General features: G+C 41.1%; 1 protein-coding gene across 6 annotated transcripts in view; it reads right to left on the bottom strand.

Moving 5' to 3' along the window:
- Positions 1-19,476, bottom strand: part of TRMT12 (tRNA methyltransferase 12 homolog) — a 64,563-nt gene that overhangs the window by 18,981 nt on the left and 26,106 nt on the right. For 2 of the 6 annotated variants that reach the window (XM_060287596.1, XM_060287597.1), the window contains exon 3: positions 1,151-1,868. The exons of the other annotated variants lie outside the window; for them this stretch is intronic. The gene's annotated coding sequence lies outside the window, so the exon portion shown is untranslated. The remainder of the gene's footprint in view (positions 1-1,150; positions 1,869-19,476) is intronic. 6 annotated transcript variants of the gene reach the window in all.

Genomic DNA, 19,476 nt, shown 5'->3' with positions numbered 1-19,476 from the left:
CTTTCATCTTCACCCAGCAAACTCCTATGTGTTTCTCAAAATTCCAATTCAGATTGGGGGGGTCACCTTTTTCAGGAAGTCCTTCCAGGCTTCTCTCTCCTTTTCCTCCCCTCTGGGTTTTTTTAAGGACAATGTAAAACCAAAGATTTTAAGTTGTTTTTAATAGTGGCACTGAGGAAAATAATAATGTTTAACAAGTGCTTACCATGTGCCAAGCACTGATGTCAATGTTTTATATTAATTAGCCTTTCCAAGAACTCTATGAGGTGTGTACTATTATTGTTTGTGTTTTAAAGAAAGCAATATTGAGGTTGTCACACAGCTAGGAAGTGGTGGAGCCACGATTCGCATAAAGGCCAGCTGACTCCTGAGTCTACATTTTTAACCACTGTCCCTATGCTGCTTTGAAGAACAATTTGACAACACTGATTTTCACAGGGCTCCAAAATGATGCAATGCACCCCATGAGTATACAAGAGGGTCCTAGTGGGTAAGGAGGGGAAATACTAAATTTTTCTTATTTTGATTTATTTTTTATATCTCATATCTTTAATTTCTATATCTGCATATATTTAGTAAAGTACGTAATACTTTATGTACTATAACTCTTTTCCAAAATTTATAAATAAAAATTTAGGTACATAGTTTAGAGCTCTCTGGATTAGAGCTGCTGGCTTAAAAGCGTGGGACCAGTGAATAGAGTGGTGCAGTCTGAATGTACATGTATTACCAGGTGTCTCCACCAGGGGGTGCATTCATGGGAAAACCGACTTGTGCTTAGAGATTGCATCATTCTGTGTGGGTGTAGTGAGGGCTCTGAACATACTCCCCACCTTCCTTCTGCCCACTGGATGCTTCTTACCCACCTGGCCAGTCCACTCACCTGCAGGCTTTAGGAAATCACTAAAGAAGATGGCCTATCACAGCCCAGGGAAAATGCTGAAGGGCATTCCTATCCCTCATCTCTCCCTACACCCTCCTCACCTTGAAACTCAGCTCAGGCATCACCCCTCCTACCTTCCCAACCATGCTCCCTCCCTCCCTCTACCACACCCTCACGTCTGGAGGAACTCATGCCTCTGCTAGGGTGCCCTTAAAAGCTCTGTTCATGTCTCACACGTGGCACATGCCACTGAGTACAGAGATCTACCTGGCTGGACAGTGACCCCTTCAAGATCAGGGGTCCATGTTTTCTCTCTGTCCTGACCCTCAGCACAGCGCCTGGGCGAGGAGGTGCACAGTAGATAACTATTCGTTGAGAAATGACTTTTCAGAGTCAGGTCGTTCTGCTTTCAGGCGACTAGATGTGTAGCCGCCTCACCAGCTGAGTTAAGGCGTGTGTACACAACGCTCACCCTCGGCATAGCAGCAGCTAGTGAGTTTCTTTCCCATCCTCAGAAGCAGATTTACTGCGACAGTAAGGAAGCTAAAGCTTCAGGTCCCCTCACTTGCACAGGCCCCTTCCAAAGGCCCTGCATGGGGCTCTTCACCATCGTTTCACAAGGTCATGTGTTTTTGTAAAATTTGCAAAAGTAAGATGTCTTCACCACAAATGGTTAAGATCGCTGTGTCACTCCATGCCACCTTCCCCTCTGGCCCACTTCCCTTTTTGTAGAGTGACTCTGGAGTGGCTGCAGGCATTCTGGGAACCAAGTAGGTTAAGTTGAGAATACATGTAGTTTTGGGTTAGTGGGATACATTTACGCACTTGCAGTCACTTCTGTGTGTGGTTAGGTTCTAGCTAGCCATTCAAGTTGGGAGTAGTTTCCAGGAGTATTCCTATGTTTGGCTCCTGACTCATGGGCATCTTGACACAGTGCAGGCCAGCTGTCCCACGGTGACTTGAATGTGTTCTCTGGTGCTGGGCACTGGAAGGATATGGGCCATGGAAGAGAAACCAGGTTTCAAAAGTAAGAGATCAGTAACTAGAGTGCAGAAAATTCTTTTAATCTTCAGACAGGTACAATTTTAAATGTAGGATTTGGTTCTTGACAATGTCTGGTTAAAATGGAATTTCTCTCCTGCTAGGAATATACTCAATAATGCAGCACATATAATCATAAATACACCATACATTAAAAAAATTTTAAGAGTAGTGTATCTAGCCCAGAAAAAACTGTAATTGGAAAAGATACATGCACCCCTATTTCATAGCAGCACTATTTACAATAGCCAAGACATGGAAACAACCTAAATGTCCATCAACAGATGACTGAATAAAGAAGATGTGATATATATATACACACATACATACACACAGTGGAATACTACTCAGCCATTAAAAAGAATGAAATAATGCCATTTGCAACTACATGGATGGACATAGAGATTATCATATGAAGCGAAGTAAGTCAGAAAGAGAAAGACAAATACCATATGACATCACTTATATGTGGAATCTAAAATACTACACAAATGAACATATCTACGAAACAAAAACAGACTTACAGATATAAAGAACAGACTTGTGGTTGCCAAACTGGGAGTTTGGGATTAACAGATGCAAACTGCTATATATAGGACAGATAAACAACAAGGTCCTACTGTATAGCACAGGGAACTATATTAAATATCCTATGATGAACCATAATGGAAAAGAATACGAAAAAGAATATATATGTATAACTGAGTCACTTTGCTGTACAGCAGAAATTAAACACAACATTGTAAATCAACTATACTTCAGTAAAATTTTAAAAAGAGTATGGTACCTAGTGAAAAATCACATTCAACACAAGGTCAACTCACTAAGACACACTCTTCCAATTTAAAAACACACAGTACTCATTAAACTGCCTGAATGGGGGAGTTCCTGGCTGTCCAGTGGTTAGGACTCGCTGCTTTCACTGATGTGGCCCAGGTTCGGTCCCTGGTAGTGGAACTAGGATCCCACAAGCTGCACAGTGCAGCCAGGAAACAAACAAACAAACAAACAAAAACTGCCTGAATGGAAGAGCAAAGCACAAAGCTACAGGCTCATGTCCCAGCCTCCCTGTCTTAGTCATTCTACATTCACCCTCCAACCTCAGGAGTATTCCACTTTATTGGTTTAGATCTCATTTTGGTAGCATAGAGCAAAAGCATAAAGAAATATCCCACAAGAAGAAACTGGCTCTAGGACAAGAACACTGCCCTTAGTCATAAGAAGGGAAGGAATGAAAGGGCAGCCTGGCTATCAGATGGTGGCAGCACGGTCAGTAGCAGCAGGCAGCAGGCAAAGACACACACCCTACGGTTAGGCGTCACCTTAGCCCTCCTTTGAGTTTCCAAAAGAATCACCTATCACTCAACCCATTTGTCTTAAGTAAGCCTAATAGGAAATCTCTGAAAATGTGATTGGATCCTTTTTTTAAACCAAGTGGTTGCTGACTGAGGATTTTCCAAAATGTAACATTTCTTGTGTAAATCAAAATAAGAAAAGAAAACTCCAGCATTACATTTTCCTATGCCAACTATGTCAGTGCAGCTCAAGACAGAAAATTAAATAGGACAGGGCCAAAACACACTTTTCCCATAAAAACTCCTCTCTGGGCCATGAATGGCCCCGGACACTTACCCACTACATTTAGAACAAGTAGGGACTGCTTTATTTTCTGTAATTCTACTTAATTTCTAACTTCAAGGTTCCCTTCCTCCCAACTGATAGAAAATTAAACTCATTCCTGGAGATCTTCCCACTGAGGATTAGGCCATAGTTTTGGAGACCCTCCTGACACCTGGAACTTTGACATGATTTCAAAATCATGATGATGCCGAAGTATTGGGTAACGAGGTTTCAGCTGTGACTACGATTGTCTGCATCTGCCTGGCCTCCTGGGGCTCCCACCGCACTTGGGTGGGTCAGGGGACTTTGGGGGAGCCTCCCTGTCTTTTCATTTGCCCAGACAAACCCAGGGGCCATTCTGGAATGTGGGGGCTGTTTCCCTCTTCACCCAGGACCTATAGCACCTTTCTCCTCTCTCATTTCCCCGATCCCAAATTTTTGCAGAATTTCCCTTTTTAAATCTTGCCCCCAGGCTTCCTGCTGATGGAAGAAATTTTCACATACCGAGGTAAGAGGAAGTCATTCTGGCTTCTACATTACTTAAATTGAACTTTAACATGCTACCTAGAACAGCCTGTTTTGTGGCTTATCAAACATACATCATACATCTTCTTCGACAAATAAAGAAAAGGGTGCATTGGCCAAAAGTACAGAATGTTGATTTTAAAGATAAAGATGAAATGCCTCCCTTCCTGGGATGGCTGTGTTAGTCCTCCTTCAGTGATAAGCCTCCCTTCCCAGGTGCCAACGCCATAGGGGCTCGCTGTGTACGTGCTGATCTGACCTTGTTGAAACCTTGAAGGAATGTACCCCTATCATGTTTTTGGGTTTTTTTTTTTTTTTTTTTTGCGGTACGCGGGCCTCTCACTGCTGTGGCCTCTCTCGTTGCGGAGCACAGGCTCCGGACGCGCAGGCCCAGCAGCCATGGCTCACGGGCCCAGCCTATCCACAGCATGTGGGATCTTCCCGGACCGGGGCACGAACCCATGTCCCCTGCATCGGCAGGCGGACTCTCAACCACTGCGCCACCAGGGAAGCCCTCTTATTCTGTTTTTTGACTTGGGAATTAGGTATACTAGAACCCACTTCACAGTTGTTGGGAGATTTACAGGAGAGGACAGTGCCGAGATGGCCACAGGGGTTTAATATCAATGAGGGGAGGAGAGCACATCTGTGGAGAGGCATTCCCAGTCTGCACCTGATCAGTTCACAGGGCCCTGGGGCAGCCCCCAACCCTGCCCCCCGGGGGCTCCATCCCAGGAAATGGCACTGCCACCTGCCCAGCTTTTCAAGAACAAGCTGTAGGAGTTGTCCATGCATCTTCCCTTTCCCAATCCTTACAACGATCCTTCAGCAGGTTCCATTTGTTCTAGGTTCAAAACATACATACCTTGTGTCCTCAACTCTCCATCCCCATTGTCTTCAGCCTAGTTTAAGTCACCAGCACCTCCTGCCCAGATTCCTCTGGCCTTAAACTGGAGTCCCCATTTATACCTAGAATTCATTCTCTAGGCAGCAACCACGGCTCTCATTTTAAAACACGTCTAATCATGTCTCTCCCCCAACTTAAAACCCTCCAATGTCTTCTCATTGCTTTTAGGATAAAATCTAACTTACATGCTCCACAAAGCCCAGCATGATCTGACTACTGCCCAGCTGCACAAAACGGTCCCAGCCTCTGCTGTCTGTCAGCTCTTATATCAGCTTTTTCTCTTGGGGATGCTCTTCCTCAGATCTGCACGTGGTTCCCTCCTTCTCATCCTTGAGTCTCAGCTCAAACATTACTTCCTCATTCAGAGCAGCCTTACTTGCCCATCTTGATTAAAGTGTCTTTTCCAAGTTGCATTTTCTCAACATCATGCTAATTTCCTGAGTGCATTCTCATAACCTGTTATCTTCTTCATTTGTTCATTACTTTTATATTGTGTATTTTCATTTCTTTCCACCAAGTCAGAGAGTTTGCTTGTCCTGTTCATCACTGTATCTCTCAGTGCTTAACACAGTGATCAGTACATAATAAATATTTAATAAATGCTTCTTGAATGAATGAATATACAAATAAAGGAACCCATAAATGAATGAATGATTAAATAAATGATGTTTACTCTTGCTAACTTCCCATTGTCCTAAATCTAGCCCTGGACAGGAATCTCTTGCTCTGTTCTGCTAACTGATGTATACTGGGATAGGGTGGCCTGTTGAGAGACTCAGCCCATGAAAGGAGGCACTCAGAAGGAATCCAAGGACACAAACTGCAAGCACCAGAGATTTATCTTAGAATACTTCCTAAAGGGTCTCTTGACCAGAAGAGTGCACTCCAGACAATAAGGGGCACTGGCAATGCTGGAGCATCAAAGCTCCATACAAATGAATCCACAAGTTGCAGGGTTGGGTGACTGAGGGGCTACAGTGTCTGGCATGTGCACCCGGAGGAGAACATTCAGGTGTTTTGATGGTGCTGGTTTCCTGGGCCAGCCTGAGGAAATCAGTGGAAGAGGTGGCAAGGGGCAGCCCAGTTCAGTGTGGCTGCCCACAGAAGCACTCTACTTGGTAGCTCAGAACTTCTAATGGAAAGGCTTTCCATCTCTACTTCTTACATAAAGGCAGGCAGAGTCAAGGAGCGACTAAGGAACCTAGCCCAGCACCTGCAGGGCAGGGAAAGGTCTACAGGTCCCCTAGTTTACTATCAAATGAGCGTTAAACATGATTCCTCTTATTAGTTAAGCAACACTCTTCTTCTTTTACATGGAATGCATTAAGAAAACCTTACATCCACACATACATGGTCAACTAATTTTCAACAAAGATGTCAAGAATACACAATGGGAAAAAGATACTCTCTTCAATAAATGGTGTTGGGAAAACTGAATGTCCACATGCAAATGAATAAAATTGGACCCTTACATTACACCATATACAAAAATGAACTCCAAATGGATTAAGACTTAAATGTAAGACCTGAAACCATAAAATCCCTAGGAGAAAACTCCTTGACATTGGTTCTTGGTAATGATTTCTTTGGATATGACATTAAAAGCATAGGTAACAAAAGCAAAATTAAACCAGTGAGATTACATCAAACTGTAACTGAGCAGGACCCTATGGGGCCTTCCTGGAACAGACTGCTCCCCCACCCCATGTCCTCTGCCTGCCTCTTGTCTGTACAAAAAACTTTAGCCAAAGAATAAATTTAATCAGAAAAATGAGAAAATACACAAACAAAGGAAAGCAGTCAAGCAAGACAAAATAATAATACTTTAGCTATTAAACAAAGTCAAGGACCTTTAGTTTCTCCTCAAGGACTATAGATACTATTCTGACCCATATACTTTGAGCTGTTTTGCAGATATTGAAACCCCCCAGTAGAAGAAGTTAACTGTATGCTGACCACAAGCATGTAGACTCCAAACCAGTTAAAACCAGAAGGACTAGCTAACCAGAGATTTATGGCTCAGATAACGTTCCAATCACAATCGAGACATGACAGCTACTTAGAACCATGTGATGGAAATAATCGTCTATGAAAATAGAAGATTACCCCCTCCCTAGCACATAGCCCTTTCCTCTTTTCCCTATATAATCTCTGAACAAAACCTGGGGATTTGGGAGAATTAGTTTTTTGGGACATGAGGCCACCTTCTCCCTAGGATTGCCAGCATCCTCAATAAAGCTATCTTTCCTTTTACCCAACACTTGTCTGTCAGTGTTAGATTTATTGATTTATTTATTGGTTTATTTATTTTTGCCATGCCATACAGCTTGTGGGATCCCAGTTCCCCAACCAGGGATTGAACCCAGGCCCTCAGTGGTGAAAGCGCAGAGTCCTAACTATTGGACCACCAGGGAAGTTCCACAGTGTTAGATTCTTGAGCAATGAGCAGCTGAACCTGAGTTCAGTAATAAAACTAAAAGTCTTCTGTACACCAAAGGAAAATATCAACAAAATGAAAAGGCAGTTTATGGAATGAGAGAAAGTATTTGCAAACCATATATTTGATAAGGGGTTAATATCTAAAATATATAAGGAACGCTTACAACTCAATAGTAAAACAAAACAAAACAAAAAGCCAAATATCCCAATTAAAAAATTGGTAAAGGAACTGAAGAGACATTTTACCACAGAAGACATTCAAATTGTCAGTAGGTTTATGAAGAGGTATTCAAGATCACAAATCATCAGAGAAATGCAAATCAAAACCACAATGAGATATCACCTCACACCTGGTAGGATGCCTATTATCAAAAAGACAAGAGACGGGCTTCCCAGGTGGTGCAGTGGTTAAGAATCCGCCTGCCAATGCGGGGAACATGGGTTCGAGCCCTGGTCTGGGAAGATCCCACGTGCCGGGGAGCAGCTAAGCCCGTGTGCTACAACTGAGCCTGTGCTCTAGAGCCTGAGAGCCATAACTACTGAAGCCCGTGTGCCACAACTACTGAAGCCCACGTACCTAGAGCCTGTGCTCCACAACAAGAGAAGCCACTGCGATGAGAAGCCTGCGCAACCCAACGAAGACCCAATGCAGCCAAAAGTAAATAAATTAAAAAAAAAAAAGAAGACAAGAGACAACAAATGCTGGCAAAGGTGTGGAAAAAAGGGAAACCTTGTACACTGTTGGTGGAAATGTAAACTGTTACAACCTCTATGGAAAACAGTATGGAGTTTCCTCAAGAAATTAAAAATAGAATTACCATATGATCCAGCAATCCCACTTCTGGGTATATACTGAAAGGAAATGAAATTACTATCTGGAAGAGATATCTGCACCCCCATGTTCACTGCAGCATTATTCACAATACCCAAGATATGGAGACAACCTAACTGTCCATTGATGGATGAATGGATAAAGAAAATGTGATACATACACACACACACACACACACACACACACACACACACACACACACACGCGCGCGCGCGCGCGCGCAGAGGAATATTATCCAGCCATTAAAAAGAAAGAAAACCTGCTGTTTTGACAACCTGAATGAAGCTGGAGGGCATTATGCTAAGGGGAATAAGCCAGACAGAGAAAGACAAATACTATATGATTTTACTTATAAGTGGAATCTAAACAAACAAACAAAGGAGAACTCATAGAAACAGAGAATAGAATAATGGTTGTCAGGGGTTGGGAGGTGGGGGAAATGGGGAGATGTTGGTCAAGGCGTATAAACTTTCAGTTATAAGATGAATAAGTTCTGAGGACCTAATGTATGGCATGCTGACATAGTTAAGAGTATTGTATACTTGAAATTAGCTAAGAGTAGATCTTATGTGATGGCGCCAAGAAAAAAAAAGTATATGAGGTGATGGATGTTTTAATTAATTTGTTTGTGGGAATCCTTTCACAATGTAGACATATATCAAATCATCATGTTGTACACTCTAAATATATTACAATTTTATTCATCGCTATTTCATACCTCAATGAAGGTGAAAAAAATCCTTAAACCCTCTAGGCTTCTATAATAGTTTAAACAATTAATGAAACAATGGTCCAGCCAGGAACTGTTAAATGTCAACAGTTTATTTTAATGAAACCCCCAAAGGGCCTCTCAGATCCTTATCTACTTACCACATGCAAAGTGATACATTGTTCCTAACCCTTAATAAACAATTCATGTAAACTGCTGAGCCCCAAAGTCATTCTAAACACCTAGATTTTACCCTAGTCTCTCCAGAGAGGAGGGAAACCGCCTAGGAACTCCAGCCAGTTAGGTCCCAGCAATTTACAAACACATACCTGGCAGAAAACATAGCAGTTCCTGGATTTCACCTTACTTTATGAAAAAATGTCTTCCTATTCCTTTCCCCAACACTTTTTGTTGCCTTTCACATTTCTAAGATGCTCCAACTATAATTTATATGGCTTACATGACCACATTCAATTTTTTTTTTAGTTCTCCAGGTTATACTTAATGTATATTTGTTATACATGCCTCTCTACAACTTGTATGGCTTTATGTATCCTTTAAGGTTCCCAAGGCAAATACAATTAAGTTCCAATTCATATGAACTGTTAAATATCTATCAGCAGATAATATTCTTGCCACATTCTGAAGAATGTTCTATAATAAATGTAGTGGGTGGAATAGTGTTCTGTCTCTCACTCATGTCCACTTGGAATCTCAGGATGTAACCTTATTTGGAAATAGGGTCTTAGCAGATGTAATTAGTTAAGATGAGGTCATACTGGATTAGGGTGGGTGCTAAATCCAATGACTACTGTCCTTATAAGAAGAGAAGAGGATGCACAAAGATTCACACAGAGGAAAGAAGGCCATTTGATGATGGAGTCAGAGACTGGAGTGAAGCAGCCACAAGCCAAGAAACCCCAATGATTGCTGGAGCCCCAGAAGCTGGGAAGAGGCAAGGACAGGTCCTTCCTTGGAGCCTTCAAAGGAAGCAGGGACCTGTGACACCTTGATTTCAGACTTCTAGCCTCCAGAGCTATGAGAGAATGAATTTCTGCTGTTTTAAGCCACCAACATTGTAGTCATTTGTTACGGGAGCCCTAGGAAACTCACATATATAATAGGAAACCTAGACATACAATCTTCTATAAAATAGAAACTATCTTCAACATCGCTTATTCATTCATTTGTGCAGCTACTCCACTGTCATTTTTGTGTTCCAATGGGAAGGGGCCCTGACCTAAGTCTGGGGAACATGTGGATTACAGGTGAGTTTCTCTCCTCGGGGTCCTTAGAAGACCCACGCTAGGGTCAAGGGCCAGCTTCATGGGTGTGCAGCCTGTGCAACAGCACATGGCCGGGGGCTTAAAATAGCCCTGTGCTTGGTTTAACACTCTGCTCTTGCTGTCTTGAAATTCTTAATAATTTTCTATCAAGGGACCCCTCATTTTTCATTTTGCACTGAGCTCCACAAATTATGTAGCTCATGATCACCAGAATAGATACAGAATTACTAATGTTACCAAGAGGGTAGAGAGGAGAACCCATAATCGGAGGGGATGTTTCATTAAGGCAGCCAGGTGGGATGAGGTCCTTAAACGAGGAGTTTGTTCACAAAGTTCCTGTGCCAGGAGGTCTTTAGGGCGGCGGAAAGGTGTGTGATTGAGAGGACAGCTAAATGGACTTTGATCGTGCTAGCACCAAAAGGACCACTAGGGGGTGCTCAGGGAGAGGATGACAGAGAGACGAGGGTCAGATCCCGAATGGCCTGTGGGCAGTGCAGAAGGCCTTGGATTTAATGCAGAATGTGATGGGAACCACGCAAGATATTGACCCCCATCAAGGTCATATCCCCCAGGTTTGTTCCTCCAGGAGTTCAGCTGAGCCATCCTGTGCTCAAAGATCCAGTCCTCTCAGACTTGTACATCTTTTCTCATGTGGTTACACCAGGAAATGATCGAGAGAGAATCAATCCTCCTTTCATGTGTTTACTGCTTGTTTTCCTGAGTCCTAACAAATTACATGAATAACAATATGTGTTCAGAGTCCATCAGGACTTGCTAGCCTGAAATAGGATGGTCCAGGAGGACCTTCTGGTGAAGCTCCCTGGACTTGGCCCCTCTGGTGTGTCCAGATTGGTCATCTCTATAGCAAGGTTCATGCAACACAGGAGATTCCTAATCCCCAGAACTTGTGAATATGTTACCTTACACAGTAAACGGAAATTTGTGGGTGTGATTAAGGATTTTGAGATGGGGAGATTTTCCTGGATTAGCTGGGTGGGCCCAGTGTGATAACAGGGGCCCTTAGAAGAGGGAGGTACATGGCTCAAAGTCAATAGTAGGAGATGTGAAAACAGAAGCAAGAGGTTGGAATGCTGTGAGGAAGGGGCTGGAATGTAGGTGGCTTCTAGAAGCTGGAAGAGGCAAGGAAATGGATTCTCCTTTGAAGTCTTCAGCCCTATCATCAACTCGATCTTAGATTCTGACTTCCAGAACCATAGGAGATCAAATTTGTGTTGTAAGCAACTAAGTTTGTGGTACTTGTTACAGCAGCAGTAGGAAACTAATGCAGATCTTTAACAAATATTTTAACTCATGCTTTGTGAAGTTCTATCTTTGTATATGTTTATAATGTATGTAATACAGTGGTACAATACTATGTGCATATCTAGTTTAAAAAGAAGTGAATATACATATATTGGGGTCCTCAATCTGAATGATAGATGTGTGCCTAATTAAAAATTTTTAGACCTCTGGGATAAAGTAAGGGTTATAGCAGTCTACATACAATATAAGTTCATATAATTATATAAATTAATTATAATTAATATAAATTCTCAATGCAACTCTACATGTACTCAATAATCACAAAAGAAAGAGAATATTGCAGTTAAGCAGCTAGCAATATTTTCCATACATTTGGTGGTTGCCTTAACATAGCTTAAAAAAGCAAAAGTTTAAAACAAGAAAATTCTCTGTTCTAGCCTGTTCTCTTGGCTAACAGGCTGTAGAGCACGTGCCTGGACTTATAATCATATGATGCTGTCATTGCCCACCCATATAGGTCCCCAGACAACTATTTCTATTAAAAATCAGTTTTAGGGGGGCTTCCCTGGTGGCACAGTGGTTGAGAGTCTGCCTGCCGATGCAGGGGACACGGGTTCATGCCCCGGTCCAGGAAGATCCCACGTGCCACGGAGCAGCTGGGTCCGTGAGCCATGGCCACTGAGCCTGCGCATCCGGAGCCTGAGCTTCGCGACGGGAGAGGCCACAACAGTAAGAGGCCCGCATACCGCAAAAAAAAAAAAAAAAAAAAAATCAGTTTTAGGGACTTCCCTGGTGGCACAGTAGTTAAGAATGCGCCTGCTGATGCAGGGGACACGGGTTCAAGCCCTGGTCTGGGAAGATCCCACATGATGCGGAGCAACTAAGCCCGTGCGCCACAACTACTGAGCCTGCACTCTAGAGTCCGTGAGCCACAACTACCGAGCCCGCGTGCCACAACTACTGAAGCCCATGTGCCTAGAGCCTGTGCTCCGCAACGAAGAGTAGCCCCTGCTCGCCGCAACTAGAGAAAGCCCTGCGTGCAGCAACAAACACCCAACGCAGCCAAATAAATAAATAATCAGTTTTACTACAATGATGCATCACCTCACACCAGTCAGAATGGCCATCATCAAAAAGTCTACAAATAATGAATGCTGGAGAGGGTTTGGAGAAAAGGGAACCCTCCTACACTGTCGGTGGGAATGTAAATTGGTGCAGCCACTATGAGGAACAGTATGAAGGTTACTTTAAAAACCATATGATCCAGCAATCCCACTACTGGGCATATATCCAGAAAAGACAAAAACTCTAATTCGAAAAGATACAAGCACCCCAGTGTTCATAGCAGCACTATTTAATAGCCAAGACATGGAAGCAACCTGAGTGTCCATCAATAGATGAATGGGTAAAGAAGATGTGATATATATACAATGGAATATTACTCAGCCATAAAGAAGAATGAATAATGCCATTTACAGCAACATGGATGGACCTGGAGCTAATCATACTAAGTGAAGTAAGTTGGACAGAGAAAGACAAATATCATATGATATGGCTTATATGTGCAATCTAAAAAAAAATGATACAAATGAACTTATTTACAAAACAGAAACAGACTCACAGACATAAAAAACAAACCTATGGTTACCAAAGGGGAAGGGGGTGGAGATAACTTAGGAGTTTGTGATTAACAGATATACACTACTATATATAAAATAAACAAGGACCTACTGTATAGCACAGGGAACTATATTCAATATCTTGTAATAATCTATAATGGCAAAGAATCTGAAAAAGAATTATATATATATATCTGAATCACTTTGCTGTACACCTGAAATTAACATAACATTGTAAATCAACTATACTTCAATAAAAAAAATTTTTAATCAGTTTTAATTCACCCAAGGATGTTATAGTTGTTTTGAAATATTGTTGATGCCAAACTCATTTTATCAGACATCATTAAATAGGGTCAAGCATTAGTATTTTAGGGATATATCCTAGAAAAATCTATTATATTTTCATCCAAGCACATTGCCTTGTTTGATTTTAAGGAAAATAATTATGCAAATAGTCATATGTTTAGAAAATTTTCTGTAACTTTAAAAATAATTTTCAGGCTTTTAAAAAAGGTAAAGTAGATAGTTGGCCAGACCAGAAGTGAAAGATAATATTAATAGCAGGAATAAATAAATTTATAATGTTCTGAAAGGCACTGTTCTAATTACTCTATATTTATTGACTCATTTAATCCTTAGAGCAACCCTAGCTGGTAGTGGTAAATTATACTGCCATTTTCTCCATTTTTATAGATGAGTAAATGAAGGCTTAGGAAAGTTAAAGGACATACCCAAGATCACACAGCTAGAGGAGACCTGTGTGATTCTGCATCCTGTTAGTCTGGTTCTATAGCTTTTGCTCTCAACCATTGCACTATGCTGCACAACCAATTAACAGAGAAACAAATGAAGATGTAAGCTACGGGGGTCTTTTAAGTTAATTTTTATTGGAGGATAGTTGATTTACAATGTTGTGCTAGTTTCTGCTGCACAGCAACATTAAGCAGTTATACATATACATATATCCACTCTTTTTAATTAATTAATTAATTTTTGGCAATGCGGCATGTGGGATCTTAGTTCCCAGACCAGGGGTTGAACCCACGCCCTCTGCAGTGGAAGCGCAGAGTCTTAACAACTGGACCACGAGGGAAGTCCCTATCCACTCTTTTTTAGATTCTATTCCCATACAGGTCATTACAGAGTATTCAGTAGAGTTCCTGTGCTACACAGTTGGTGCTTATTAGTTATCTATTTTATATATAGTAGTGTGTATATGTCAATCCCCATTTCCCAATTTATCCCCCCCCAAGTTTTAAGCACATGAATATCACTATTGCCCCCACTATCTGTCTAAACATTCACTCAGCTGCATCTTTGCTTCCTAAAAGTGTTGCTCATCTTTTCTGATGCAGCCAAATCTGTCTCTCTCTGGCTTTTCCCCAATTATTCTATCCTCTTTAACCACCTATGCAGTGAGCAGCACCACACACTGATCACGTATTCTATTTTTATCCCCAGGGTTTTTGCCATCAACATGATATGCAAACAACATGCGTATGGGGCCCCTACTACGTACACTGAGATAATGACTGTGAAATATGGCCAGATGCATATAATAGCACTTAACCTCCAGCCAACTTATAGTTTTTTGTGTTTATCCTAACTTCTACCTCCCCATACCCCAACAAGGGTATGAGCTCTTTGAGGGAGTGACTGTGCCTTTTCTAGGCATTTCTTTATGTCCTTTAGATAAAAACTATAGGCTTGCCATTTCCCAGATTTCCTGCTGTCCTGCTCACTGCTCCTATGTACTTTCACTCCTGACTGCCTGAGCAGCTGGTCGGTGGACTTTGTGGGACCAGGGGCCACCTGTTACCCATGGCCTCTGATTGGGGGAGGGTCCTGAGGTACAAAAATGCTTACTCTATCCCCCCTCACCAAGTGATTATGGGGTCGGGGGGACAGATGAGACTGAGCTCTTGGGCTCTTGAGTCACAGAGCCCTTTGAGAATGGCCCTCTCCAGAAAAATGTACATATAATCTAGACTCTGCCTATAATTTCAGAGGAGTCACTTCTGGACTCCAGAATTTCTTCCACTTCTACTTCTTCCAGGAGACACCCCACAGACCCCAGGTTATACATACCTGATGTGCATGAAAACAAATTATAAATGAAAAAGACTAACTTTGGCAGAGGCTGTTATGAATATTATTTCCCAGGAGCCAGATAAGTGCAAACTAAAGTCTCTTAGTCCCCTTTCCTGCCATCAGAGTGCTGATCATAGGCGTTCCCCATGCCTGCTGTCTCTCTCCTCTTCTCCCCCAATCCAGTCTCAGCATCCTGCTTGGGGATTTAAACAGTGGCTGTGTATCAAAGGTTTGTTTTGCAAGGAAACCTGGCCTAGTGATAAGCCCTAAGAATCTTGTCATATATTAAAATATATGTAATGATGTGGAAAATCAAGTAGCAGTCTGGTAGCTTTATTTATTATGGGCCCAATTGGAGTTTATGGGCTAGCTTGGAAACAATATATTATATATTTATATGACATTTACTTATGAATATTACATAATTATAATAGTCATGAGTTTATATTGTATATTAATAATATATTTCTATTATCATCTCTAATATAGTTATTTCTAAAGAAACATACACACATATTTCTATAGAAAACTATGTTAAGAAAACAGAAACCTTTGTGAAACAAACTGTTTGCAAGTTGGGGTTTTCTTATCCTGCTTTAAAAATTTTGAAGACATGTCATTGAATTTAATACATTCTAGATGATTTGTCCAAATTATCCAGAAATGGGAGGAATGGAAAATACAAAATCCCTCCCTCAAGGAATTGATAGAAAAGTAGGAATCTGATAAATGCTTATTGACTTATAATGCACGGACCTTTGAAACCTGGATAACCTGGCTGCTTAATATGTCACCTTTCCTGATATGAATTAGACACCAAAGGGTAATGATTGCAAAGGTGCCTAATTAACAATGAAGGACTACTTCAGAATATGGGGTTCATTAAGTACAATTTAATCATTAAGACAATGTTTCTTGTACATGCTTTCTGGAAAAATACCTAATCATTTCATTCTGTCTTAATCGCCATCTCAATTATAGATTATATTTGAACTTACGTACCAATGTTTACTCAAAAGGAAGGGAGCAATGTTATAAATAGAAACAATAAATTATTTACCCAGAGCTATTCAGAAAACAGTAATCAAAACTGGAACTAGGCTTCTAAACACAATGTCAGTATTTAAATATTTCAAGGTCAAAGTCAAAGTAAAGGCTTCCCTGGTGGTGCAGCGGTTGAGAGTACGCCTGCCAATGCAGGGGACACGGCTTCGTGCCCCGGTCCAGCAAGATCCCACATGCCGCGGAGCGGCTGGGCCCGTGAGCCATGGCTGCTGAGCCTGTGCGTCCAGAGCCTGTGCTCCGCAATGGGAGAGGCCACAACAGTGAGAGGCCCGCATACCGCAAAAAAAAAAATTTCTAGCAGTAGCTGCAATTAAGATATTTTTAGCAGTAGCTGCAATTAAGATTTAACAGAACTGTTCAGGTCTGGAAAATGTCATAATGTCATAAACTGAGTATTGAAATTGATTAAGAAATCCATAATCATTAGGGTTTTGGGAGACAGGCAATGGAAAGAACGTTTTTTTGGGTCCCTACTGTGAGCCTAGTTCTCTATGATCTTTACATAAATTGTCACATTTAATTCTCACAACAACCCTGGGATGTGGACTTTTTTAATTCCCATGTTATAGATGAGGAGACAGAGGGGAAATAATTTGCTCTAGGTCACAACAGCTAGTAAGTGGCAGAACTAAATTTCTTTTAAGTGCAAAAAATAAACTGCAGAGAAAATTACAAAGGAAGACAGTTATAATGAATGATAGTAAAATGTTGCATTGATTTCCTTTTGCTGTAAAAAAATTACAACAAACCTAATGGCTTAAAACAACACAAATTTATTATCTTACAGGTCTGGATGTCAGATATCCAGAACTGGTCTTGTGACACTAAAATCAAGGTATTGACAGGCCTACATACCTTCTGGAGGTGCTCGGAGAGAATCTGTTTCCTTGTCTTTTGAGCTTCTAGATGCTGCCCATATTCTTTGACTTATGGCATCCAGTGAGCAATTGCATCACTCTGATTCCATGGTCACAACTCCTTCACTCTGATTCTCCTCTCTCCCTTTTTCCTTGTTAAGGACCTTTCTGACTTGATGGGGCCCACCTGGATAACCCAGGATAATCTAATCGTGTTAAGATCCTTAATTTAATCACATTGGCAAAGTTCCTTTTGTCGTGTAGGGTAACATATTCACATTCTGAGGATTAGGATATGGACATCTTTGTTATGTCCGTAACATAACATAATATAACCATTATTATGTCTACTGAAAAGTTATAAAAACAAATTTGTGATATAGTAATGTATATGATTCTTCAAGAATGTATTAAATAACATGGTCCATGTTGGGTCCAATAACTACTACTATAATGTTGAAGTAATGTTGAGTATAAATAATATTTTGAGATATCTGCAAAAATGATAATATGATATAAAACATCTATGATTACTACTGTGTGATCAATGTTAATGATACTGTGGTTTGTTGCCTCTATCCATAATTGAAGATACTGCTAAATTTCAGTTAGAGGTTTGTGACAATAAAGATGTAATTTTTTCCCATTCAGGTTTATGGACTCCTTGAATTCTATCCATGGACTCCAAGCGGGGAGGGGAATGGGCAGGAAAACCTCTGCACTGAACCAATAAGCAAAATTCATCAACAGTCAGTTTTGAGTCATGATGATATGTGTCTAGCTTAAGTTCAAAGACACAAATACTTTAGTTTTTGGATCAAAACAAGGCTAGAACTTGAAGGTAAGGGAGTCTCATTTATTCAACAAATGTTTATTGAGAAACGTAAAGCAGTTCCTTGGCTCCAATGTGAGAGGAACATCGAAATGGGTTCTTCTGTCCTCTGCTGGAAAGAGCAGTCACTTGGAACCTTGGCTCTACCACTGTGTGACCTTGGAAATGTTATTTAATCTCCACATATCAGTTTTCTCTTGTGAGACATAAAAGGTTCGGCTTATATGATCTTCTTCTTCACATCCAGCTCCAACCATCCATTCATGTACATAATATTTATTGGAAAATACTGTTCATTTTAATGTTTCTTGGAAGTTCTGATTGCAATTTATGAAGTCAATTCTGCTCTCTGGGCTGAGATTTAGACTACTGCAATGTTGATGGGGTTCACTGGAATATCTGGCAAAAATTTCATCAACTCCTTCACTGAAGTTGAATACAGATGAGAAACCGTAAAGCAGCCTGATTGAGTCATCCTCTTACCTCCTACTGGATTTACAGAAACCTTCTCTAGTTTATACTGCCTAACACTGTGGCAAGGAAGAGAAGGCAAGAACCAAAAAATTTTCGAAAATGAAATCCAAAAGCACTGGAGCCCAAGAGGATAGGGTAGGGGAAGGGAAGGGATGCTGCCCAGAAATAATTTTCTGGAAATCTACAGGTGATGTTTTTCTTTTTTTACAGAAGCAGTGTGAGTCATGGGGACCTGATACATTAGTACAGTACTAAAATCGGGTCTTAAATTTAGTACATTTTTTTTGCCTTGCTTGCCATATCAACACTGAGAAGAATAATTTTCTTGGACAAACACACCCCAGGTTATAAACAAACAATTTACAGAGCTAGTTTTTATGAGTTCCAGCCATTGACAAATTATAGATTGTAAAAAAAGTGAATGTTTACTGGAGAATAATTTCAGCAGTTCAATGTGAATTGATAGCACTCATCTAAGCCTTTTATTGCTTATTGATAAAGGTTACTATTTTGGATATCCAGTGAATACCATCGCTTCTCAGTGATGTACTTGCAAGCCCCAATCCATTCATTTTAGTGATGTGTTCTTTCTTTCTTTATTTTTTTTCGGTACGTGGGCCTCTCACTGTTGTGGCCTCTCCCGTTGCAGAGCACAGGCTCCGGACGCGCAGGCTCAGCGGCCATGGCTCACGGGCCCAGCCGCTCCGCGGCATGTGGGATATTCCCAGACCGGGGCACGAACCCGTGTCCCCTGCATCAGCAGGCGGACTCTCAACCGCTGCGCCACCAGGGAAGCCATATGTTCTTAAAGCTAAAATAATGTCTTCTTTTATTTTTTCTTCTTTCCAAGAATATTTTAATATTTGGGGACGTAGCTTGATTATGCAAAAAAGATCTTGCATATCTTGATTATGCAAAAAACATCAATGGGGCAAACAAATAATGCTGGTGCAGAGAGAAAAACTGAACTTGAAATTAGTAAATTAAGAATCTAATTTGGTGGCAGGCTGGGCTAGGTTACTGGGGCTGC

Source organism: Globicephala melas, chromosome 17 (genome assembly GCF_963455315.2).
Source record: "Globicephala melas chromosome 17, mGloMel1.2, whole genome shotgun sequence".
Classification (NCBI taxonomy): Eukaryota; Metazoa; Chordata; class Mammalia; order Artiodactyla; family Delphinidae; genus Globicephala; species Globicephala melas.
Note: the sequence above shows the minus strand (reverse complement) of the source record. Positions and strands in the feature narration are given on the sequence as shown.